General features: G+C 38.0%; 1 protein-coding gene across 6 annotated transcripts in view; it reads left to right on the top strand.

Annotated features, from left to right (window-relative positions):
* Positions 1 to 26,574, top strand: part of LARP4 (La ribonucleoprotein 4) — a 79,623-nt gene that overhangs the window by 9,352 nt on the left and 43,697 nt on the right. The gene's annotated exons all lie outside the window — the stretch shown is intronic.

Raw genomic sequence — 26,574 nt, forward strand, 5'->3', positions numbered from 1 at the left:
TTGAGACAGTATCAGGGTCTTCTGCTAAATTACTGAGGCTGTCCTGGAACTTGTGATCTTGCTTCAGTCTCCCAAGTCCTGTGATTATAGGTGTGTGCCATCATGCCTGGCTCCAGCTCTTTATATTTTTTATTTTTTTGAGACAGGGTCTCACTAAATTACCCAAACTGACCTTGAAATTATGATCATCATGCCTCAGTCTCTGAGTAACTGGGATTATTGGGGTGTACTACCATACACTGTTCTTTGAACTGTTGACAGATTCTATCTGATTGAGGTAGTGGAAATTTGGGGATATAATTTTCATCTTTTCCTCTAAGAGGTTCAGCAGTAATAGCTCTATTAACAAGTAAATTCAGGTGTTCTTCCACAGTGGATAAAGAGTAAACCTTGATTCAGTGTGTGTGTGTGTGTGTAGAGGGCAGAAAGAAATACTGGGGATTAAATCTAGGGTTCCTCTACCACTGAGCTAAGTCCTAGGCTTTTTGCCTTTTTTTTTTTTTTTTTTTTTTTTTTGCAGTGCTGGGGATTGAACCCAGGGCCTTGTGCTTGCAAGACAAGCACTCTACCAACTGAGCTATATCCCCAGCCCCTAGGCTTTTTTTAATACTCTCAGGGCCAAGGATCTGAACTCAGGGCCTTGTGAGTCCTAGGCAAACACTGCTAAAACCATAACCCCCCTTTTTTGGTTTTTTATTTTGAGACAAAGTGTTACTAAGTTGCTGAGACTGACTTTGAACTTGTGATCCTCCTGCCTCAGCCTCCCAAGTGACTGGTATTACAGGCATGCACCTCTGCTCTGGCTCCCTTTGATAAATCTTAAGCACAGTAAAACTTGAGAAACACTGACTAGCATGTATTTGTTTATTGATTTATTCAACAAAATTTATTGTGGGTCTCCTGGTTCTAGTCACTCACTGTTGAAAGTGCCAGAGAGCAATAAACCATAGACAAGGTCACTGCCATCCTGGAGTTTACAGACAAAATAATTTGAGATTAGGATAAATGTTTTGTAATTGGGTAAATTCTGTTACATAGGCTACCCATAAATGTTATTTTTTTTTTTCCATTGAAATTTAACAGTACCTTTGTGCTAGGATAGAAATACGGTAGATCTCAGTTGACTTCTGCCCTGAGAATTCTAGTTCTTATCTTGGTGGCTATTGTCTGTATCTATTTCTTTTGAATCATTAGTCACTCTAGGTACAACTGGGGCCAGAGACCATTTGGCACAGAGAGGAGATTTATAATATTCCTACATAGTATATACTTGGCTTAAAGTTTCCTCTCAAGTAACTGAAGTATATTGATCAAGAACTTGGACTCCCTAGACTGCCTAGGGTCAAATCTTGGCTTGGTCTTCTTGTGTCATCCTGGGTCTGATATTTTACCTTAAGGTGAAGTAAGGTAACATTTTCCTTATATGTAAAATATGGATGATGATAGTATTTAACAGATTATTATGAAGATGAATTGTTTTTGAAATGTTGTTATTCTCAGAATGAGTGAAGAATTCCCACTTTTTTATTTTTACTTTCCATAAATTATTCCTGTCTTTCTGTAGGACTGTAGTTATGCTAGATGAAATGATAGGGTTTTGTTTTTTGTGGCGGGGGTGGGGCGGCGAAGCTAATAAGTACTTTTTAAGTGGTGACCCTCAATCTTAGAGATTAAAAACTGAACCTGGATAGACTGATCTGCCTTGGGGCAAGTCAATGTAACCAATTTATACATTTTATTTCTGTTTTACAGCATTTATGGGGTTAAGTGGCATGGGATTTCTGTTTCTGATAGTAAATCGGTAAGTAAAAGGTTACGTATAGCCAAAGAGATGATTTTTTCCATATTTACAGTGACTTTTCTCCAACCCTTTGTTCTATTTATTACCTTAAAACTGATGTTAGAATAAGAAGATTTCATTTTGACAAGAATTTAATGCCTTCCCTTTTTCCTTTGCGTTCCAGATAGGATTTTGCATTAAATGGGCCAGTAATTAAGACTGCTCTTGTTATTTGGGAATGACATATATCACTTAGAAATAGAGGTGTTGGTGGAGGTTGGGGAAAGGAATGGTAGTTGTTCTGTCTCCCTTTAGAGATAGTGTGTATATTTTTTGTTGAGTGAGTTGGTATGCTTCCATACCATGTGTATGCTGGCAAGTAGCTTCAGTGTATACTTAAAGCAATTTACATCCTTCAGTCGTTTTTTTTGCAGCCATGTATCTTCAAGTGCTTATGATTTGGCATAGGCATTTTTGTTTTGTTTCAGTTTTATTAGGGATTGAAACCAGGGATGCTTTTACCACTGTGGTCCTTTTTATATTTTTTATTTTGAGACAGGGTCTTGTTAAGTTGCTAAGGGTCTTACTGTGGTCCACCTGTCTCACCCTTGAGCTGCAGAAATTACAGGTGTGTGCCACCCATGCCTGACCTATAAAGAATTTCGATGGAAGTTTTTATAAACTTCAGTTAAGGTGTGGGGGTATACCTCAGTGGTAGAGCACTTGCCTGATATTTGTTGAATATTTTCAGTTTCTGGTTAACTTGAATGATTCTACAAAAAACATTCTTGTGTATAAACACACATACTAAAATTCACATTGTAGGTTCAAGTATGAATATTTAAAGTTGTTAATATCGTTGTTGATGAATCGCTTTCCAGAATTGTTAAACCAGTTTTAATAATGCCTAATTTACTGCATCTTTGTTGGCATTAGGCATTCTAATTTGTAAAACTACTATATCTAGGTTAAAGAGATAAAATTGATTTTTACATTTCCTCAATGTGTAGTGAGATTGACCAGGTTTCTGTGTGTTTTTTGGTACTCCCTTTTGTGAATTGCCCTTTTACTTATTTGTGCTTTTCTTATTAATTGGAGAGCTCTCTATAAGCTTTCTTCTTTAAAAACAATAGTTATTATGTCATTAGTGAAGAATAGTTTTTCCAGTTGGGTCTTTTAATTTGGATTCTTTTATGTGTTAAACATGTCTTTGGGGGGGGGGGGGCGTGCTCTGGGAAATGAAGCTTGTTCTACCACTGAGTCACACCCCCAGCCCTCTTTAATTTTGAGAAAGGGTTTCACTAAATGGCAGAGGCTGACCTGGAACTCAAAATTCTCTTGCCTCAGCCTCCTAAGCAGCTGGGATTATAGGTGTGCATCATGCCTGTCTATGTGTTGTTATATATTTCTAATTGTTCAAAAAAAAAAAAAAAAAGTAATCTCATCACTCAAAAATACAAAGTATAGGAATGTGCATTTAAGCTCAATTTAGCCATTCTTCAGTGTATACCTGTTTCAAAACATGTTTATACCATAAATACAATTAAAAATATATATAATTTTTATTTTAAAAATCATAAAATAGATGTTAAGTGTGGGGAAATGCAAAAAAGCACAAGCAGAAATAAAAATGCCATGACTTGTAGGTAACTAGTGATGGCATTTTTGGGGGATCTCCATTCTTTCCTCTGCTTGTGCATTATTTACAGAAAATTAAATTTTGTAAAAATGCTTAGCTCAGGAGGCTAAGGCAGGAGAATCGAAAGTTCAAACCTACCTCAGCAATTTAGCAAGGCCCTAAAGCAACTTAGCAGAGACCCTGTCACAAAATTTCTAAAAATATTTTTTAAAAGGACTGGGGATGGGCTGGTGATAATAGCTTTGTTTAAGGTTGTTGGTTCAATCCTCAGCTCCAAAAAGGACTGGGGATATGGTTGAGTACCCCTGGGTTCAATCCCTGGTACCAAAAACAAAAAAATTTTAAAAATAAATAAATGAATGAATGAATGCTTATTGTAGCCAGGCATGGTGGGTCACACCTGTAATCTCAACACTTCTACGGGGCTGAGTCAGGAAATCTCCAGTTCCACATTACCCTCAGCAATTTAGTAAGAATCTAAGCAACTTAGCAAGACCTTGCCTCAAAATTATAAAAATTTTAAAAGCTGGGAATGTAGCTCAGTGGTAAAGCACTCCAGGGTTGAATCTCCAGTATCCAAAAAAGAAAAAAGAAAAGAAGCAACCAACTTCAGAAGGGTGCTCATTGTCTTGCAACTTGATTTTTTTTCATTAAACACTTGCCTTATAATACTTTTCATATTTCAGTAGTCCCCTTTTATCCACAGAAGATACTTTACAAAACCCCTATGAACACCCTGAAACTGAAGACAATATCAAATAGTATTTTTTACTGTTATTTCCTATGTACCTATACTTGTGATAGAGTTTAATTTCTAAATAAAACACATTAATAGATTTACAATAATAATATAGAATAATTACAACGTATTAAAATAAATAGTTTTTTGGTGCTTACCTGTAATCCCAGGTACTAGCGAAGCTGAGACAAGAGGATCACAAGGTCAAGGTCAGCCTCAGCAGCTGAGTGAGATCTTATCTTTAAAAAAAAAAAAAAAAAAGGGAAGGGGTGGGATGTAGCTTAGTGTTAGAGCAGTTGCATAGCATGTGTGAAGCCCTGGGTTCAGTTCTCAGTATAGCATGCACAGATCAGAAAAAAAAAATATGTGAATATGGTCTCTCTCAAAATATCTTTACAGTGTACATCTTAGCAACCTCAGCATATGATTTTTTTTTTTCCTTTCACCTTCTCGTTTGAAGGAAGCACTCTTTGGCTTCTCTTTGACATGTCTGAATTACCAGCATCACCAGTTGTGATTTGGAGCCATTATTAAATAAGGGTTGTTTGAACACAGTGAGCATGAACTTTGACAGTTGATCTGATAATGTTAATCTGATAACTCAGTCAAGTATTAAGTGACTGAAGGATAGCATATATAGAGTAGATATACTGACAAAGGGATAAATCACATACCAGGTGGAAGGCAAAGAATTTCATCATGAAACTCAGAACTGCATAATTTCAAGACATTGCTGCACTTTTCCATTTCATATTTTTGGAATGCTATTGTCCATGGGTAATTGGAATCATGGAAAGCAATGACATGGATAAAGGGGAATTAATGTAGTGTATATAGGCCCCCTTAAAAAACAAATAAATTTTTATAGTCGTTCATGTTAAGCCACATTAACTATTAATTCTTTATTTGTTCCAACTAGTTATACATGACAGTAGGATGCATTTTGACACATCACACGTAAATGCAGTATAACTTTTCTTCTGGTTGTACATGATGTAGAGTTACACTGGTCATGTAATGATATATGCACATAGTGTAATAATGTCTGATTCATTCTATCATTCTATCTCCATACCTCCTCCCCTCCCTTCATTCCCCTCTGTCTAATCCAGAGTACCTCTACTCTTCCCTACCTGCCCCCCTTATTGTGAATTAGCATCTGCATATCAGAGAAAACATTCAGCCTTTGGTTCTTTGGGATTGGCTTATTTTGCTTAGCACAATATTCTCCAGTTCCATCCATTTATGGGCAAATGTCATAATTTCATTCTTATTTAAGACTGTAATATGCCATTGTGTGTATATATACCACACTTTCTTTATCCATTCATCTGTTGAAGGGCATCTAGGTTGATTCCATAGTTTAGGTATTATGAATTAAGCTACTATAAACATTAATGTGTTAACTATTCCTTTTTTTAAAAAAATTGTTTCTAATTGGTTTATGACAGTAGAATGTATTTTGACACATTGTACACAAATGGAGCATAATTTCTCATTCTTCTGGCTGTATGTGGTGTGGAGTCACATCAGTAGTGTAATCATACATGTATATAGGATAATAATGTCTGTCTCATTCTACTGTCCTTCCCATTCCCACCACCCCACCCTCCTCTCACTCCCTTCTGCATAATCCAAAGTTCCTTAATTGTTGCCTACCCACTCCACCCTCCACTATGGATCAGGATCTGCTTATCAGAGAAGACATTTGACCTTAGGTTTTGGGGATTGTCTTATTTCACTTAGCATGATAGTCTCCAACTCCATCCATGTACCTGTAAGTGCCATAATTTCATTCTTCTTTAAGACTGAGTAATATTCCATGGTATATGTATACTACATTTTCTTTATCTATTCATCTGTTGAAGGGCACCTAGGTTGATTCCATAGTTTTAGCTATTGTGAATTCAGCTGCTATAAGCATTGATGTGGTTGCATCACTGTAGTATGCTGATTTTAAGTCCTTTGAGTATAAACCAAGGAGTGGGATAGCTAGGTCAAATGGTAGTTCCATTTCACGTTTTCTGAGGAATCTTCATACTGCTTTTCAAAGTGGTTGCACCAGTCTGCAGTCCCACAGCAACATATGAGTGTACCTTTTCCTCCACATCCTCACCAACGTTTACTGTTGTTTTTATTCTCGATAATTGCCATCTGACTGGAGTGAGATGAAATCGTAGTTTGATTTACATTTCTCTAATTGCTAGTGATGTTGAACATTTTTTCATATATTTGTTGACCATTCATATTTCTTCCGTGAAGTGTCTGTTCAGTTCCCTTGTTCATTTATTGATTGGGTTATTAGGTTTTTTGGTGTTAAGTTCGTTGAGTTCTTTATATATCCTGGAGATTAGTGTTTTATCTGAGGTGTGCGTAGTAAAGATTTTCTCCCATTCTGTAGGCTCTCTCTTCATGTTATTGTTTCCTTTGCTGAGAAGAAGCTTTTTAGTTTGAATCCATTCCATTTATTGATGCTTAATTTTACTTCTTGTGCTTTAAGAGTCTTGTTAAGGAAGTCCGGTCCTAAGCCAACATGATGAAGATTTGGGCCTACTTTTTCTTCTCTTATGCACAGGGTCTCAGTTCTAGTGCCTACGTCTTTGATCCACTTTGAGTTGATTTTTGTGCAGGGTGAGAGATAGAGGTTTAATTTCATTTTGTTACATATGGACTTCCAGTTTTCCCAGCATCATCTGTTGAATAGACTATCTTTTCTTCAATGTATGTTTTTGGCACCTTTGTCTAGTATGAGAAAATTGCATTTATGTGGGTTTGTCTCTGTGTCTTCTATTTTGTACCAGTGGTCTACATGTCTATTTTGGTGCTGATACCATGCTGTTTTTGTTACTATTGCAAAAGCAGTATAATTTAAGAAGTATGTGAAATAGAAAAGAAATAATATCACTAAAAGTTCATAAAAATCTAATAAGTCTAATCAAGAAAAAATATCATTGGGAAGGGAGCTATCAAAACAACCCTACAGAAGCTAAAAATGTATTAAGGTAATATTACAATTGTAAAATTGCAATTATATAGCTGACATAACTTGGTCTATTTTAGAGGATAGAAACCCCTGCTTGTTTACGCAATCCACGTGAGTGATGTTTTTTCCCATCCTTTCTCCTTCAGTCTGTGGATGTCTTTGCCTACAAGGTGAGTCTCTTGGACTTGAGTATTCTTGGGTCTTGTTTTTTAATCCTGTCTGCCAGTCTGTGTCTTTTGATTGATAAGTTTAGGCTATTAATGTTCAAGGTCATTATTGAGATTTAAAATGTGTTCCCAGTCATTTTGGTTTATTTTTGGTTTTTTAAAAATATTTTTTAGTTGTCAATGGATCTTTTATTTTATTTATTTATTTATTTATTTATTTATTTATTTATTTATTTATTTATTTATTTATTTATTTATTTATTTATTTATTTATTTATTTATTTATGGATCCTGGGTGCTGAGGATGGAACCCAGGGCCTCACACATGTCAGGCAAGCACTCTACCACTGAGCCACATCCCCAACCCTATTTCTAGTTTTTAATTTGAATTAGTTTCCCCTTTAGTGTAGTTGCTCCCTCTGCTGGTTTTCACATTTTTTTTTTTTTTCCATTTCATCTTCATGGAATATTTTGTTGAGAAGTGCAGGCTTTCTGATTGTGAATTCTTTTAATTTTTGTTTATCATGGAAGGTTTTTATTTCATCTTCAAATCTGAAGCTTCAATTTGCTGTATATAGGATTCTTGGTTGGCATCCATTTTCTGTCAGAGCTTGGTATATGTTATTCCAGGACCTCCCAGCTTTGAGGGTCTGGGTTGAAAAATTTGATATTATTCTATTGCAGCCTTTAAAATTCTATCCTTATTCTGTATGTTAGGCATTTTCATTATAATGTGTCTTGGTGTGGGTCTGCTGTAATTGTGTACATGTGGGGTGTTGTAAGCCTGTTGTATTGGATTTTCCAGTTCATTCTTCAGGTTGGGGAAATTTTCTAATATTTTATTGAAAAGATTGTGCATTCCTTTGGTTTGTATCTCCACATCTTCATCTATCCCGATAAATCTTAAATTTGGTCTTTTCACATTATCCCATAGTTCTTGGAAGTTCTGTTCATGGTTTCTTAACATCTTCTCTCCATGATGAACTCTATTTTCAAGATTATATATTTTGTCTTCATTGCTTGAGGTTCTGTCTTCCAAGTGGTTTAGTCTGTTGGTGATGCTTTGAATTTTTAATTTGGTTTATTGTTTCCTTCATTTCAAGGACTTCCCCCCCCCCAGCTTCTCTGCCTCTTTATTGAAGTGATCTTTCACTTCCTGTATTTTCTCTCTGATTTCATTTCTTACACTGTCCTTTACTTCACAGATCATTTTAATTATGTACATTCTAAACTCTTGATCTCTGACATTTTATCCACTGTGGTATTGATGGATTCTATTACTGGAGTATCTTGATTTGCTTGGGGTGATTTGTTCCTTGGTTTTTCATGTTGTTTGTGTTTCTACCCATCTAACAGTATGGATCTGAGGCAGTAGAGTTTCTACCCTGTGGACTTATGGTGTCCCTTGAAGGTTTCCAGTACCTCAGTTGTGGAGAAAATGCCTGTCTAGAGCAACCAGAAATGGGACCTCTTCTATTCTGCCATCTTGGATCTCTCTGAGTTCTGATATCTTTGACACTGTATATAGTAAAGGTTATGACAGATTTGAATCATGGCAGTTAGTGTTCAGTATTGACGGAGATAATTCCTTTATCTTTGCATGTTTTTTTTTAGCCTTTCCAGTGAAGCACTTGTAATGATGCTAACTTTTAGATTAGAAAATACCTTTGGTACAGCAATCACTATTTACTTATCTGTTTAGTGATGCTAAGAGGTCTTGCTTTCTAAAATTGCTACTTAGAATCCAGCAGCTTGGGAGACTAAGGCAGGAGTTTGGCAAGTTCAAAGTTCAAGTTTAGAAATAATCTCTTGTTGTACATGTCTATCCTTGTGGAACTATGTAAAAGCTAGTTTTACTACTGAGCTACATTCCTAGCCTTTTTAATTTTATGTTAGCCAGGCTATCCCCACAAATCCTCTTTAATGCCAGAAGATAGAGCTAAAATTCATATTACCTATGTGCATTCAAAAACCCAAATTGAAAATTTTTGTTTGTTTGTTTGAGGGAGGGGTGCTGGGGATTTAACCCAGGGATAGTTTACCACTGAGCTGCATACCCAACCCTTTTTATTTTGAGACAGTCTCACTAAATTGCCGAATCTGACCTTGAATTTGAGATCCTCCTGTTTGAGTCTCCTGAGCTGCAGGAATTATAGGCCTGTGTACCTGGCCTAAATTGAAAATATAAAGTGATTTCCTACTGTTTTTTTGTTTTTGTTTTGGTGGGGTGGGGGCTGTTTTTTTTTTTTTTTTGGCTTGTTGTTTTGTTTTGCTTCCCCCGCTCCCCTCAATACCAAGGATTGGACCCAGGGATACACTCTGACCCCCCACATCCCCAGCCCTTTTTTTTATTTTTTGTTTTGAGACAGGGTCTCATTAAGTTGCTTAGGAGCTTCAGTGGTAAAGTGCCCCTGGGTTCTATCCCTAGTTACCCACCCCTCAAAAAAAAAAAAGTTGCTCAGGGCTTCACTTAGTTGCTGAAACTGGCCTTGAACTTGGGATCAACTAGTACTTAATACTCTCTTAAGGAAAATTTGCCTTCAGATATGGAGCTGGAAAGTCACTGGAATAACTAGAAAAGAATCACAGTAAGGTTTTTTAGATTTTCATTAGTGTGCATCAGAATTGTACAAAGTGAACTGTCTATAGTGATCCTCAATACACTAATAAAAAATTATTAAAGAAAACACAAATTGATCAGATAAACTTGAGAAAAGCCTCCCCCCAAAAAAACAAACTAAAGAAATTTAGAAATAAAAAGCAGAAGAATAGAGCTTAGAAACTTACTGGGCAAGTTGGAGGGTTTTTGTTTGTGTTTTGGTGGGACTGAGGATTGAAACCAGGGGTACTCTACCTCTGAGCTACATTCCCAGCCCTTTTTATTTTTTATTTTGCGACAGGGTCTTGCTAAATTGCTTAGGCCCTTGCTAAGTTGCTAAGGCTAGCTTTGAACTTGGAATCAATCCTGCCTCAACCTCCCGAGTTGCTACCACCACACCTGACCTCAGTCTTTTAAAAAACATTTAATAGGGTCTTGCTAAATTGCCCAGCCTGGCCTCAAACTTGTGATCTTCCTGACTTAGCCTCTGGAATAACTGGGAATATAGGAGTATACTATCACATCTGCCTGAAAATTTACTGGACAAGTTGAAAAGCACCTTAGAAACAACTTGAGAGAAGTGAAGTGGAAGGAATACACTAAGAAATTGCTCAGAATGCAACTAGAAAGACAAATAGAAAATGAGAGAAGTTGTGAATCGCTGGGACCTAATTCTCATCATGAGAAGGTGTCACATATATTTAATTGTCATTTAAGAAGGAAATAATAGAGCAGTTGGTGGAATCAATATTCAGAGAGGTAATAACTGAGAATTTTTTACAGTTGACGTAAGACGCATCAGATTTCAGAGAGCTCAGTGAGTCCCAAGTACAATAAACAGAAAAGAATTCTACACTTACACAATGATTTCACAATGACAGAATACCACTAAAAAGATTAATCAAACAGAAAAAAAAAGATTAAGAATGGCACCTAGACTGAAAGCTATTACTTGTTATCAGTAGTACAAACCAGAAAGAAGTGGTATTATTAGTATACTTGAAAAGGGAGTATGTTGTCTATCAATAATCCTGCATGTAGCAAGAGTAGAAGATAAAAATAAAGATTTTCATAGAAAGTACAACTTGAGAATTTATTTTAAAATTCTAAATGTTTTTTTGTAGGGTAAAAGGAACACGATTCAGAAGTTCTGAGATGCAAGAAAGAAAGATCAAAATAGTCAACATTTATGTAAATCTAAATATTAACTGATGTAAAACTAATATGTACAGAAGGCACAAAATAATCGTTGCTTTTTTTTCCTATTAGATACTGTGATATTTATACTCTGGTTTGAAAATTTCAATAGCTATGGTTTGTTCTTTTTCTTGTGGTCCTAGGGATTGAACCCAGGGGCACTCTACCACTGAGCTACATTCTCAAACCTTGATATTTTTATTTGGAGATAGGATCTCTTGCTAAGTTGCTCAGGCTGGCCTCTTGCTTTGGCATTCCAAATTGCTAGACTTACAGCTGTGTGTGCCACTATGCCCAACTTTGTTTCCATCTTAAAGCAACATTTTAATGTAGTGCTTTATAAAGGGAAAAAACTCTCTAGTCTGGTTATTTTAGCAGATTATGTTCCCTTTCAGCCCATATCTATATATTTAGGTACTTTTTGCAATTATAGTGATCCACAAGTTGTACTCATTGTATGGTTAATGTTTTTGGAGTCGGGCTTCCTGGGTTTGAATCCTGACCTCATACATAGTCTCTCTCTGTCATGTGCACAAGGGCAATCCTGTTCACCCACTTATTGTTGGGGATCCAGTCCAGGACCTGCCACGGTTAAGCATATTCTCCATCAGGGAGCTTCACCTCTGATTCCGTCTTTCATGTTTTCTGTGTGCCTCTCAAATGGGTTAATCTGTAAAGGGGAAATAGTAGTACTTATATATGTTTTGTTGCAAGAGATTGGTGAGATGGGTAGGCATGGTGATTCTCACTAGTAAACCCAGCTAACTCAGGCTAAGGCAGGAGTATTGCAAATTCCTGGACAGTGTAGTGGAACCCTGCCTCAAAGTGAAAAGATCAGTGGTAGATGCCCCTGGGTTCAAGTCCTGGTACCAAAAAAAAAAAAAAAAAAAAAAAAAAAGCCATTTAATATAGTGCCTAGCCTACAGAATTGCTTATTACATTTGCTCTTGTTATTATGGTGCTTATATTTTTTCCCTGCCATTATGTGAAAGCCTTTTTCAAATTTGCTACTTTCATGGATCCTAAAATGCACATTTTTGTGTATTTTTTGCCTCTCTGAAAATTGGGGTGCTGCTTAAAACTTGATGTTCCATTGTTTAAATAAAGTTGTTTTTCCTTTGTGATTTTTTTATTTTTCATGTCGTATCTTTAATTTTCTTATTGCAGTTTTATATTATCTGTAGTCATCCATCTTTTGCAGTTTTTGTCTTATTTTTAAACCTAGTTTTCTGTGACATAATGGTTTAACTTTTAACTTCACCTTGTAGTTATTTTGATGAAATATATTATTAGTGTTTATGTATACTTCTGAGGGTGAATCAGAATTGTCCTCTATTCAAAACCACATGCTTTATAAAAAAGGTTATGAAGTGTTCTTTAGGATGTTAACTGCTTTTCAAGTATTAATGTACTTTAATTTTTATAATAAAGAATTCTTGGGGCTGGGGAGATAGCTCAGTTGGTAGAGTGCTTGCCTGTCAAGCACGAGGCCCTGGTTTCGATCCCTAGCACAGCAAAAAAAAAAAAAAAAAACTTACCTCAATTTGTAATTCAGGGTTAGGTGAGAGATTTTTCTCAGGATTACACATGATTCCAAGTTCATGTTAGAGTTCTTTGGAATTCATGTGATTCTAGAGCCTCAATCATTATATGTTTAAATAGTAACTGAAATAACATTTGCTTTACTGAAAGCCCTGTACAACTTTGCATAGCAATCCTATGAATCAGGGGTGTTTCTTCTAAGTACATGACCCTTTCACTGCATGTTTTTCACATCCAGGTCTTATTCATTAAATGACTATTGTAACTATGCGTGGTGACACAATGCCTGTCATCCCCAAAGCCAGCCTTAGGGTATTTAGCAAGACCCAGCCTTAAAATTAAAAGGATGCAACTCAGCGGTAGAGTGCTCCTGGGTTCAATCCCAAATACTACCAAGAAAAGATTGAGAAGTTTGATACCTCTTTCTGAGAAGTGTGCTCTTATCATCTGCTCTTTTCTTGGGTGTGGACCTATCTGGTATTATTAAAATTGAGGAAAGGGAGAGAATTAAGTATACAAATAGATTTTCTTCTCTTGAAAAAGTTTAGACTGGGCTCGTAGCTCAGTGGTAGAGAGCTTGCCAAGTATGCGCAAGGCCTTAGATTCAACTCCCCCCTCAGTGCAAAAACCAAACCAAAACAAAAACCGGTGCTTGATATCAAATTAACTATGGTTCACATAGCAGGAGGTCTAGGCTATCATAGATTCCTCGCAGTTCTGTTCTGCTTCAGTAAGAAATTATACTGTACCTAAATTCCCAAATCATAATCACCAATCAATTAGTGCCTATCAAAGTCAGAGTGCAAGAGCACTGCCCTGGTGCAGGCAGGTAGCTGGAGAGGCAGATGTTGTCTGTAGAGAGGTTTAATGCAGTAATAAAACTTGACTGAAAGGTATGTGCTTCTTATTGTCCTACAACTAGAACTTCTGAACAATGTCAGTGATAAAATACTCCCTGCTACTACTACAATTTCAAAGCTTCTGCCCTGACCCCTAAAATATTGACTGGACCCAAGCATGGAATAAGGTATTTGTGTCTGACTCTTCTTCCACTGTTGAGTTTCAAAACTTTTTCCAGTTGATGAAAGAAAACAATTTTAAAAATTAAATAAATTCAAAAAAAGGACTGGGGATATAACACTTGGTAGAGTGCTTGCCTCACATGCACAAGGACCTGGTTTCAATCCCCAACACCAAAAAAAAAAAAAAGAAGAATAAAAAAGTTTAAAATAATTAAAATTTTAAAATAATAAAAAGTTTAAAAATTTAAACTATGGAGGGTTGAACATGTAGCTCAGTGGTAGAGTGTTTGCCTAACATGTGTGACACCCTGGGTTTGATTTCCATCACCGCAAAAAATAAAGTTAAATAAAAATATGGTGGCTAAAAAACAAACAAGGCAAGCATTAGTGTGTGATTAAACTATTGTTTCATTAGTTTCTTACATGTAAGTCATGTTAGTTGCACCATATGGAAATTCAAAGAAATTCAAGTAAAAATGGGTTTATAAGAGTACAGAGGAATTTCATGGGACATAATTACAGAAAGTATAATTAGGCCTCCCAGAAGCTTTTCCTTTTTTTTTTTTTAAGTTATAAATGAACACAGTACCTTTATTTATTTTTCATGTGGTACTGAGGATCGAACCCAGTGCATCACATGTGCAATAGACAAGTGTTCTACCACTGAACACAACCCCAGCCCAGAAGCTATGTGTTTTGTTGTTGTTGTTGTTGTTTTTTGCAGTGCTGGGGATTGAACCCAGGGCCTTGTGCTTGCAGGGCGAGCACTCTGCCAGCTGAGCTATCTCCCCAGCCCAGAAGCTATGTTTTAAGTCAGCAATTTTGTCTGGGAATTCTACAGTTCTATCCACTCAATTTTATCTTTGTTGGGCATGTATGGGTGTTGACAATACCTTAAAAGCCGATTTTAATTTTATTTTTTTAAGTCCTGTGAGCCAGGACCAATAGGGAGTTCATAACCACCTAGTAAATAGTTCAACATTGCTAGTTAGTTTTGATGAAAGCTGAATCTCTATTATCTGTAGATCATAACCTTGGGTTCATTAATTCTTGCCCTTTGGATCCATCTTCTGGTGCCCACAATCCGGGGATGGGGCCTGGGGCAGAAAAAACAGTTAAAAGTAACTCTCTGGAAAGGGGATAAAATTTCTCAGTATCATTATATACTGAGAAAGATCAAGCCCTGTCATTTAATTGAATAAGGTAAAAAATGTTATTTTTCCATCCTACCTCTCTTCCTTTTTGAGCATCTCCACCTTTTCCTACTATCCCTATTTTTTCTAGTGTTTTGAGCATGAAGGGGTGTGGTATCTTGTCCAACACTTTTTCCGCACCAATTGAAATAACCATGTGATTCTTATCTTTATTTTTTTTTTTTAATTTTTTTGTGTAATCATAAATTTACATAGAGTAATGTTGTTTGATTCATTCTGTTATTTTTTCCCTTCCCCCCACCCCTCCCACCCCTCTTTACCCTCTATACAATACTTCCTTCCTCCATACTTGCCCCCCTCCCTAACCCTAACTCTAACCCTAACACTAACCCTTCCCTCCCCCCCATTATGTGTCATCCTCCACTTATTAACGATATCATTCGTCCTTTGGCTTTTTGAGATTGGCTTATCTCACTTAGCATGATATTCTCCAATTTCATCCATTTGCCTGCAAATGCCATAATTTTATCATTCTTTATGGCTGAGTAATATTCCATTGTATATATATATACCACAGTTTCTTTATCCACTCATCAATTGAAGGGCATCTAGGTTGGTTCCACAGTCTGGCTATTGTGAATTGAGCAGCTATGAACATTGATGTGGCTGTATCTCTGTAGTATGCTGATTTTAAGTCCTTTGGGTATAGGCCAAGGAGTGGGATAGCTGGGTCAAATGGAGGGTCCATTCCAAGTTTTCTAAGGAATCTCCACACTGCTTTCCAGAGTGGCTGCACTAATTTGCAGCCCCACCAGCAATGTATGAGTGTACCTTTCTCCCCACATCCACGCCAACACCTGTTGTTGCTCGTATTCTTGATAATCGCCATTCTAATTGGGGTGAGATGGAATCTTAGGGTGGTTTTGATTTGCATTTCTCTTATTACTAGAGATGTTGAGCATTTTTCCATATGTTTGTTGATTGCTTGTAGATCTTCTTCTGTGAAGTGTCTATTCATTTCCTTAGCCCATTTATCGACTGGATTATTTGAATTCTTGGAGTAAAGTTTTTTTGAGTTCTTTATAGATTCTGGAGATTAGTGCTCTATCTGAAGTATGATTGGCAAAGATATTCTCCCATTCTGTAGGCTCTTTCTTCGCATTGCTGATAGTTTCCTTTGCTGAGAGAAAGCTTTTTAGTTTGAATCTATCCCAGTGGTTGATTCTAGCTTTTATTTCTTGTGCTATGGGAGTCCTGTTAAGGAAGTCTGATCCTAGACCAACAAGGTGAAGATTTGGACCTACTTTTTCTTCTATAATCTGCAGGGTCTCTGGTCAGATTTCAAGGTCCTTAATCCATTTTGAGTTTAGTTTCGTGCATGGTGAGAGATATGGGTTTAGTTTCATTCTGTTGCATATGGATTTCCAATTCTCCCAGCACCATTTGTTGAAGAGGCTATCTTTTCTCCATTTCATATTTTTGGCCCCTTTGTCTAGTATGAGAAAATTGTATTTATTTGGGTTTGTGTCCGTGTCCTCTATTCTGTACCATTGATCTACCTTTCTATTTTGGTACCAATACCATGCCGTTTTTGTTACTATTGCTTTGTAGTAGAGTTGAAGATCTGGTATTGCAATACCCCCTGTTTCACTCTTCCTGCTAAGGATTGCTTTAGCTATTCTGGGTTTCTTATTCTTCCAGATGAATTTCATAATTGCTTGCTCTATTTCTGTAAGGTACACAATTGGGATTTTAATTGGAATTGCATTGAATTTGTATAGCACTTTAGGTAGTATGGCCATTTTGACAATATTAATTCTTCCTATCCAAGAACATGGAAGATCTTTCCATCTTCTAAGGTGTTCTTTAATTTCTTTCTTTAGTGTTGTATAGTTCTCATTGTAGAGGTCTTTCACCTCTTTTGTGAGATTGATTCCCAAGTATTTTATTTTTTTCGAGGCTATTGTGAATGGGGTAGTTTTCCTAATTTCTCTTTCTGAAGATTCATCACTTATGTATAAAAATGCGTTGGATTTATGGGCATTGATCTTGTAACCTGCTACTTTACTGAAATCACTTATGAGTTCTAAGAGTTTTCTGGTGGAATTTCCTGGTTCCTCTAAATATATAATCATGTCATCAGCGAACAGGGATAGTTTGAGTTCTTCTTTTCCAATTCGTATCCCTTTAATTTCTTTGGTTTGTCTAATTGCTCTGGCCAGAGTCTCAAGAACGATGTTGAATAGAAGTGGTGAAAGAGGGCATCCCTGCCTTGTTCCAGTTTTTAGGGGGAATGCTTTCAGTTTTTCACCATTTAGAATGATATTAGCCATGGGCTTAGCATAAATGGCCTTTACAATGTTCAGGAATGTTCCCACTATCCCTATTTTTTCTAGTGTTTTGAGCATGAAGGGGTGCTGTATTTTATCGAATGCTTTTTCTGCATCTATTGAAATAATCATGTGATTCTTGACTTTAAGTCTATTAATATGGTGAATTACGTTTATTGATTTCCTGATGTTGAACCAACCTTGCATCCCTGGGATGAAACCCACTTGATCATGGTGCACTATCTTTTTAATATGTTTTTGTATGCGATTTGCTAAAATTTTGTTGAGAATTTTTGCGTCGATGTTCATTAAGGATATTGGTCTGAAATTTTCTTTCCTTGATGAGTCTCTGTCTGGTTTAGGTATCAGGGTGATATTGGCTTCATAGAATGAGTTTGGGAGGGTTCCCTCCTCTTCTATTTTATGGAATACTTTGAGAAGTATTGGAATGAGCTCTTCTTTAAAGGTTTTGTAGAACTCGGCTGAGAACCCATCCGGTCCCGGACTTTTCTTTGTTGGTAGGTTTTTGATGACTTCTTCTATTTCAGTACTTGAAATTGGTCTATTTAAATTGTTTATGTCCTCCTCCTTCAGTTTAGGCAATTCATATGTCTCTAGAAACCTGTTGATGTCTTCGAAATTTTCTATTTTGTTGGAGTATAGATTTTCAAAATAGCTTCTAATTATGTTTTGTATTTCAATCCTGTCTGTTGTGATATTTCCTTGTTCATTCCGAATTTTAGTGATTTGGGTTTTCTCTCGTCTTCTCTTTGTTAGTGTGGCTAAAGGTTTATCAATTTTGTTTATTTTTTCGAAGAACCAACTATTTATTTTGTCAATTTTTTGTATTGTTTCTTTTGTTTCAGTTTCATTGATTTCAGCTCTGAGTTTAACTATTTCCTGTCTTCTACTACTTTTGGTGCTGTTCTGTTCTTCTTTTTCTAGGGCTTTGAGCTGTAGTGTTAGGTCGTTTATTTGTTGAGTTTTACTTCTTTTATTAAATGCGCTCCATGAAATAAATTTCCCTCTAAGGACTGCTTTCATAGTGTCCCAGAGATTTTGATATGATGTTTCTTTGTTTTCATTTACCTCTAAGAATTTTTAAATTTCCTTCCTAATATCTTCTGTTATCCATTCATCATATAATAGCATATTGTTTAATCTCCAGGTGTTGGAATAGTTTCTGTGTTTTACTCTTTCATTTATTTCTAACTTCAATCCATTATGATCTGATAGAATACATGCTAGTGTCTCTATCTTCTTGTATTTGCTAACATTAGCTTTGTGGCATAATATATGGTCTATTTTAGAGAAGGATCCATGTGCTGCTGAGAAGAAAGTATATTCGCTCTTGGTTGGATGGTATATTCTATAAATGTCTGTTAAGTCTAAATTATTGATTGTGTTATTGAGATCCATGGTTTCTTTGTTCAATTTTTGTCTGGAAGATCTGTCCAGTGGTGAGAGAGGCATGTTAAAATCACCTAGTATTATTGTGTTATGGTCTATTTGGTTTCTGAAATTGAGAAGGATTTGTTTGACATACATGGATGAGCCACTGTTTGGGGCATAGATGTTTATGATTGTTATATCTTGCTGATTTATGCTTCCCTTAAGAAGTATGAAATGTCCTTCTTTATCCCTTCTGACTAACTTTGGCTTGAAGTCCACATTATCAGAAATGAGGATGGATACTACAGCTTTTTTGCTGAGTCCATGTGCATGGTATGTTTTTCCCCATCCTTTCACCTTTAGTCTATGGATATCTTTTTCTATGAGGTGAGTCTCTTGCAGGCAACATATTGTTGGATCTTTCTTTTTAATTCAGTCTGCCAGTCTATGTCTTTTGATTGATGAATTCAGGCCATTAACATTCAGGGTTATTATTGAGAAATGATTTGGTTTCCCGGTCAATTGGTTCATTTTTAAAATTTTGTTTATTTATTTGTTTGACATAACTTGTTTCCTCCTTTATTTGACAATTCCTTTAGGATAATTCCTCCCTTTGATGATTTGCTTCTTTGTTTTTCATCTCTTCCTCATGGAATATTTTGCTGAGAATGTTCTGTAATGCTGGCTTTCTTTTTGTAAATTCTTTTAGCTTTTGCTTATCATGGAAGGATTTTATTTCATCGTCAAATTTGAAGGTAAGTTTTGCTGGGTATAAGATTCTTGGTTGGCATCCATTTTCTTTCAGGGCTTGAAAAATGTTGTTCCAGGCCCTTCTAGCTTTTAGGGTCTGGATTGAAAAATCTGTTGATATCCGTATTGGTTTCCCCCTGAATGTAATTTGGTTCTTTTCTCTCACAGCCTTTAAAATTCTGTCTTTATTTTGTATGTTAGGTATTTTCATTATAATGTGCCTTGGTGTGGGTCTGTTGTAATTTTGTGTATTTGGAGTCCTATAAGCCTCTTGAACTTGATTTTCCATTTCATTCTTCAGATTTGGGAAATTTTCTGATATTATTTCATTAAATAAATTGTTCATTCCTTTGGCTTGTTTCTCTAGACCTTCCTCAATCCTGATAATTCTTAAATTTGGCCTTTTCATGATATCCCATAGTTCTTGTAGATTCTGTTCATGACTTCTTACCATCTTCTCTGTTTGTTCAACTTTGTTTTCAAGGTTAAATATTTTGTCTTCAATGTCTGAGGTTCTGTCTTCCAGGTGTTCTATCCTATTGGATATGCTTTCTATAGAGTTCTTAATTTGGTTTATTGTTTCCTTCATGTCAAGGATTTCTGTTTGGTTTTTTTTCAATATCTCTAACTCTTTATTGAAATGATCTTTTGCTTCCTGTATTTGCTCTTTTAACTGTCGATTGGTGCAATCATTCAATGCTTGCATTTGCTCTTTCATCTCATCGTTTGCTTCTCTGATCATTTTAATTATGTACATTCTGAACTCCTTTTCTGTCATTTCTTCTGCCATGCTGTCATTGGGTTTTATTGATGTAACATCTAGATTTGTTTGCAGCATTTTCTTTCCTTGTTTTCTCATATTGTTCAGGTATCAGTGGACCGCTGAGATATTGCAGATTTCCTCTATTGACTTACAATGTCCCTGAAGATTTCTATATATATCCCCCCTTAGCCTTCAGTAGGCTGAAGTCTTGGAGGAAGTTGATAATGCGGTGCTCCACAAGGAAGCTGCCTCTCTAGGAGCGGTGTTCTTCAGGTGGGGTATAATCCCTGCTAGTGGGCAGAGGTGCCTCCACTTGTTGACCAGTGGTCATCCAAAGGGGACTTAGGCTGCGGGCTGAGGCAAGGCCTGTTTGGGCCTGAGTCTCTGGTTTTACCGTCCTTGTGGGGAAACCTCACCCAGCAGGGAAGACTCACCCGGTGGGGAGGTCTCGCTGGTCAGTTCCCTCCTAGAGGTTCCCCTCAATTTACAGCTACCGCCTGGGCTGGGCTGCCTTCCTCTGCAAAGTTCCCAGGGGCCCGGCCCTGCCTCCTGGGCCTGGGAGCCTCACCCTTCGCAGATGCATCTCCTTAGGCTGCCCCTCCTCAGAGAATCTGCCCGCAGGCCTGGAACCTTCGCTCCACCCTAAGCCTGTCTCTGTGCGGCTCTTCCACCCAGAAGCCTCCTAGATCCTGGGACCCTGCTCTGCACCTAATCGCCTGGCTATGCGGCCCCTCCTCTGAGCAGCCACCTGAAGCCCCGAACAATCGCTCTGAGTCCCAGAGACCCACCACAGGCCTCTTCCTCCAGACAGCCGCCCAGTATTCTGGTGTGGTCACTAGGAGTCCAAGAAACTCACTTCATGCCTCCTCCTCCCACCAACCACCCGTAGCCCAGGGCAATCAATCACTCCGAGTCGACGTGACCCTCCCCCGAGTCGACGTGACCCTCCCCGTTCCTCCTCCTTCTCCAGATAACCCCCCGGGTGTTCAGGAGCGGTTGCTCTGAGTGGCTCTGAATCCACATGACCCGCTGCACGGGTCCTCCGGGCAACCGCCCAGAGCTCTGGTGCGGCCACTCAAGACCAAGCGACCCACCACGCTTATCCTCCATGCAGCCCCCCTGTGTTCAGGCGCTGTCACTTTAAGTCCAAACAACTCACCACTTGCCTTCTCCTCTGAGCAGCCGCCTGGAGCGCTAATGCAGTCACTGCAAGTCCAAACGACTAGCCGCGCTCCTCCTCCTCCTCCTACTCCTCCGGGCAGGCCCCGGGGTTCAGAAGTGGTCTGAGTCCAAACAGCTCGCCATGCAGCCCCTTCTCTGGCAACCGCCTGTAGCTCTGGTGTAGTCACCCCGAATCCAAGCGGCCGCGCTCCTCTTCCTCCTCCTCGTCCTCAGGGCAGGCCCCGGTGTTCAGAAGCGGTAGCTTAGAGTCCAAACAGCTCGCCACGCAGCTTCTCCTCTGGCAGGCCCCGGTGTCCTGAGTCCACACAGCTCTCCTCGCCACTCCTCCCCTGGGCAGCCGCCGGAGCCCCAGTGGTTGCTCCGAGTTCCAGCGCTGTGCCGAGCAAGCGGCCTCCTTTACGGGGCTCCCAGTTGTCCGCCTTCACTGCTCCAGCGGGGGGAGGGGCATCTCACCGGCAGCTCTACTTCACAAAGTTCCCTGCGTTCCAGGACCACCGTCCCATCCGGGATGCCTTCCCAATGGGTGAGAGTCACCCGGCTGCTTTGAGTTGGTCCCAAGTGTCTCAATATCTCCTCTTTTGAATCCTGAGTCCTGGAGCAACATGAAATGCAGCCACCCTCTAGGCCGCCATCTTGAAACCTCTCGTGATTCTTATCTTTAAGTCTATTGACGTGATGGATTACATGTATTGATTTACGGATGTTAAACCATCCTTGCTTTCCAGGGATGAACCCCAGTTGAAAGTGGTGCACAATTTTCTTAATGTTTTTGGATGTGGTTTGCCATTATTTTGTTAAGGATCTTTGCATCTATATTCATCAAGGATATTGGTCTAAAATTTTCTTTCCTTGATGTGTCTTTGCATGGTTTGAGTATGAGGGTGATATTAGCTTCATAGAATGAGTTTGGTAGGGTTCCCTCTTTTTCTATTTCCTGGAGTACTTTGAGAAGTATTGGAATGAGGAGTTCTTTGAAGGTCTTGTAGAACTCGGCTAAGAAACCATCTGGTCCTGGGCTTTTCTTGGCTGGCAGTTTTTTGATGGCTTCTTCTATTTCATTGCTTGATATTGATCTGTTTAAATTGTGTATTTCCTCCTGGTTCAGTTTGGGAGGAGCAAATGTCTCTAGAAATCTATCAATGTCTTTGGTATTTTCTATTTTGTTGGAATACAGATTTTCAAAGTAGCTTCTCATTACGTTACATATCTCAGTACTATCTGTCGTGATCTTACCTTTTTCATCACAAATTTTAGTAATTTGAGTCTTCTCTCTCCTCTTTGTTAGTGTAGCTAAGGGTTTGTTTGTTTTGTTTACTTTTTTCAAAGAAGCAACATTTGTTTTTTCAATTTTTTGAATTGTTTCTTTTGTTTCAATTTCATTGATTTCAGCTCTGATTTTAATTATTTCCTGTCTTCTACTACTTTTGGTGTTGTTCTGTTCTTCTTTTTCTAGGGCTTTGAGCTGTAATGTTAGGTCATTCAGTTGTTGACTTTTCATTCTTTTCTTGAATATGCTCCATGCAATGAATTTTCCTCTTAGTACTGCTTCATAGTGTCCCAGAGATTTTGATATGTTGTGTCATCATTCTCATTGACCTCTAAGAATTTTTTAATCTCCTCCCTGATGTTTTCTGTTATCATTGTTTCATTCAATCGCATATTATTTAGTCTCCAGGTGTTGGAGTGATTTCTGTTTTTTATTTTGTCATTGATTTCTAATTTCATTCCATTATGATCTGATAGAACACAAGGTAGTATCTCTATTTTTTTTTTTTTTTTTTTTTTGCATTTACTAAGGGCTGCTTTGTGGCATAACATATGCTCTATTTTTGAGAAGGTTCCATGTACTGTTGAGAAGAAAGTGAATTCACTCGTTGATGGATGGAATATTCTATATATGTCTGTTAAGTCTAGGTTATTGATTGTGTTATTGAGTTCTATGGTTTCTTTGTTTAGTTTTTGTTTGGAACATCTATCCAGTGGTGACAGTGGTGTGTTAAAGTCACCCAGAATTATTGTGTTGTGGTCTATTTGATTCCTGGAATTGAGAAGGATTTGTTTGATGTACATGGATACACCATTGTTTGGGGCATAAATATTTATGATTGTTATGTCTTCCTGACTTATGATTCCCTTAAGCAATATGAAATGTCCTTCATTATCCCTTCTGACTAATTTTGGCTTAAAGACCACTTTATCTGAAATAAGGATAGAAACCCCTGCTTTTTTACTGAGTCGTGTGCATGGTAGGTTTTATCCCATTCTTTCACCTTTAGTCTGTGGATGTCTTTTTCTATGAGATGAGTCTCATGCAGGCAGCATATTGTTGGGTCTTTCTCTTTAATCCATTCTGCCAGTCTATGTCTTTTGATTGATGAGTTTAGGCCATTAACGTTCAGGGTTATTATTGAGAAATAATTTGTATTCCCAGTCATTTGGGCTTATTTTTAGTTTTAAATTGGACTTGGTTTCTCCTTTGAATGGATTTTCCTTTAAGGTAGTGCCTCCCTTTGCTGACCTACATTGTTGTTTTTCATTTCCTCCTCATGGAATATTTTGTTGAGAATATTCTGTAGCGCAGGCTTTCTGTTTGTAAATTCTTTTAACTTTTGTTTATCATGTAAGGATTTTGCTTCATCTTCAAATCTGAAGATTAGTTTTGTTGGGTATGGGATTCTTGGTTGGCAACCGTGTTCTTTCAGACCTTGAAATATGTTGTTCCAGACCCTTCTAGCTTTTAGAGTCTGGGCTGAGAAATCTGCTGGTATCCATATTGGTTTCCCCGAATATGTAACCTGATGCTTTTCCCTCACAGCCTTCAAAATCCTATCTTTATTTTGTATGTTAGGCATTTTCATTATAATGTGTCTTGGTGTGGATCGGTTGTGATTTTGTGCATTTGGTGTTCTGTAAGCCTCTGGTATTTGATTTTCCATTTCATTCTTCAGGTTTGGGAAATTTTCTGATATTATTTCATTGAATAGGTCATTCATTCCTTTGGTTTGTATCTCTGTGTCTTCCTCAATCCCAATAATTCTTAAATTTGGTCTTTTCATGATGTCCTATAGCTCTTGGAGATTCTGTTCATGATTTCTTACCATCTTCTCTGTTTGGGCAACTTTATTTTCAAGATTAAATATTTTGTCTTCATTGTCTGAGGTTCTGTCTTCCAAGTGGTCTAGTCTTTTGGTGATGCTTTCCATTGAGTTTTTTATTTGGTTTATTGTTTCCTTCATTTCAAGGATTTTCTTTTTTTTTTTTTTTTTTTTTTTTAAGAATATCTCTGTTGAAATGAGCTTTTGCTTCCTGCAGTTACTCTTTCAACTGCTTATTGGTATTATCATTCATTGCCTGCATTTGCTCTCTTATCTCATCCTTTGCTTCACTAATCATCTTAATCATGTATAATCTGAGGTCCTTTTCTGACATTTCTTCTACCATACTGTCACTGGATTCTATTAAAATAGAATCTAGATTTGCTTGGATCATTTTCTTCCCTTGTTTTTTCATGTTGTTCATGTATCTTCCCCTCTAGGAGTACAGATCTGGGGAATTGCAGTCCCCCCCCCCCCCCCATAGGCTTATAGTGACCCTACAGGTTTCCAAAACCTTTTCTTTAAGGGAGAGATCAATATTAGCTTGCCCAGTTCAGACAGTATGCAACCCTAGACCAAATAGCCCCCGTGAGGACATTAACAATATTGTCATAATAAATAGAATGAGTTCAATTATTATCTTCAGTATAACAAACAGATTTGCAGTAAGGTCTGCAGTTTCTAATGGAGGACAAAGAGGATGGGGAGGGGTGTAGGATGTAGCTGTTAAATGGGATAAGAAAAGAAAATATAGAAGTTCTAGATAATAGAGTGAGAGTGTAATCAAAAGAAGTTGGTTGTTAGCATGTGAAAAGGGAGAGACTCTGGGGGAACAGATAAACAAAAGGAAAAGACTGCGAGAAAAGTAAAGAAATAAGAACTTAAAATTTTTCAGTAAGGAGAAAAAAGAAAATCTACACTATACCAGTCATATAGTATTCAAACCTCCTAGTCTTCAGTAGCCTGGTGTATGAGAGGTACCTGACAATGAGCTTCAAGTCTCCAGCAGGAGTCTCAGGATGGGATTTGCCCCACCTAAAGATGAGAGATACAGCTTCCAGAATTATCCAAGATGGCCGCTCTGGCTTCCAAATGTGTTGGCAAATGGGGAGCTGCAGCATGGGGTATGGGCGTGGTTGACTGGAGGTGGGGTATGTTTAGTCTGTTTGGGGGATCCTGGAGGCGGGGTGCAATCAGTCAGTCTGGGGGTCCTGGTGTTATGGCGTAGTCAGTTGGTCTGGGGTTCCTGGTGGCAGGGATCGCTCAGTCTATGTGAGGGCCCGGGAGGCAGTGAGTGATTGGTCGACCGAGGGATCCTGGAGATGGGGCTCAGTCTGGCCAGGGGTCCTAGGAGGCCTGACTGTTGTCTCAAAAAGGCGGCAGCCGCTTGTAGCCTAACCTGCAGATACTGTGACAGTGAACTTCTAGGCAACAGCAGGCAGCTGGCGCTCCACTGGCGGTCTGAGGTCAGTTTGCTGACACTGTTGGTCCATCGGGAGGTGAACCTTGGTTGGTGGATGATGGATAGGTGAAAGGCAGGCGATGGACAGGCAAGAGGCAGGCAAATGGAGGATGATAGGCACCTGACAGTGAGCCATCTGCACTCAAAAAGGTGTCGATATGCTGGCTAACTGCAGGTGATCACAGTAGACAGTTGGGGTAAACAGCAGGGGATTGATAAGCATCAAAAACTGCCTCACCAAGAAAGGGATATCTTCTGCTTGAAACCGGAGCTACAAGTTTTGCTGCCTCCCTTTAGTCCGCCATCTTGGATCTCTCCTCCACCTTTTCATAGTCTGCTCCCTTCCTCCTCAGTCCCCATGCTCAGTCTCTTCTATGTTTGTATTTAAATAATGAACACAAAAGATCACTTTAAATGGCAGTGCTGTAAATAATTATGTTGCAGGCATTAAGAATATATACTTTCAGGGTAGATGAAAGAATGCAGATGCAGACCACAGTTTTTGACTTGATAACATTTCCAGTGATAGTAATTCAGTATCAAGAGGTCTCAGTTACGACTTAGATGACAATAAAAATGATATGCTCTGGAAAATTGCTATATAGATAACTCAAAAGTTTGCTTTAGATAAACACATAGCTCAAAGATATAGGAATACTTTGAATAAATCTTTATGAAATTATGAAGTAGTTTAGAATAAAGGGTATTTTAATAGTATTCCACAAAGATACATCTATTTTATATTACATTTTCAGGGCTGGGTCTGGTGGCAGAGGCC

Source organism: Sciurus vulgaris (genome assembly GCF_902686455.1).
Source record: "Sciurus vulgaris genome assembly, chromosome: 5".
Taxonomy (NCBI): Eukaryota; Metazoa; Chordata; class Mammalia; order Rodentia; family Sciuridae; genus Sciurus; species Sciurus vulgaris.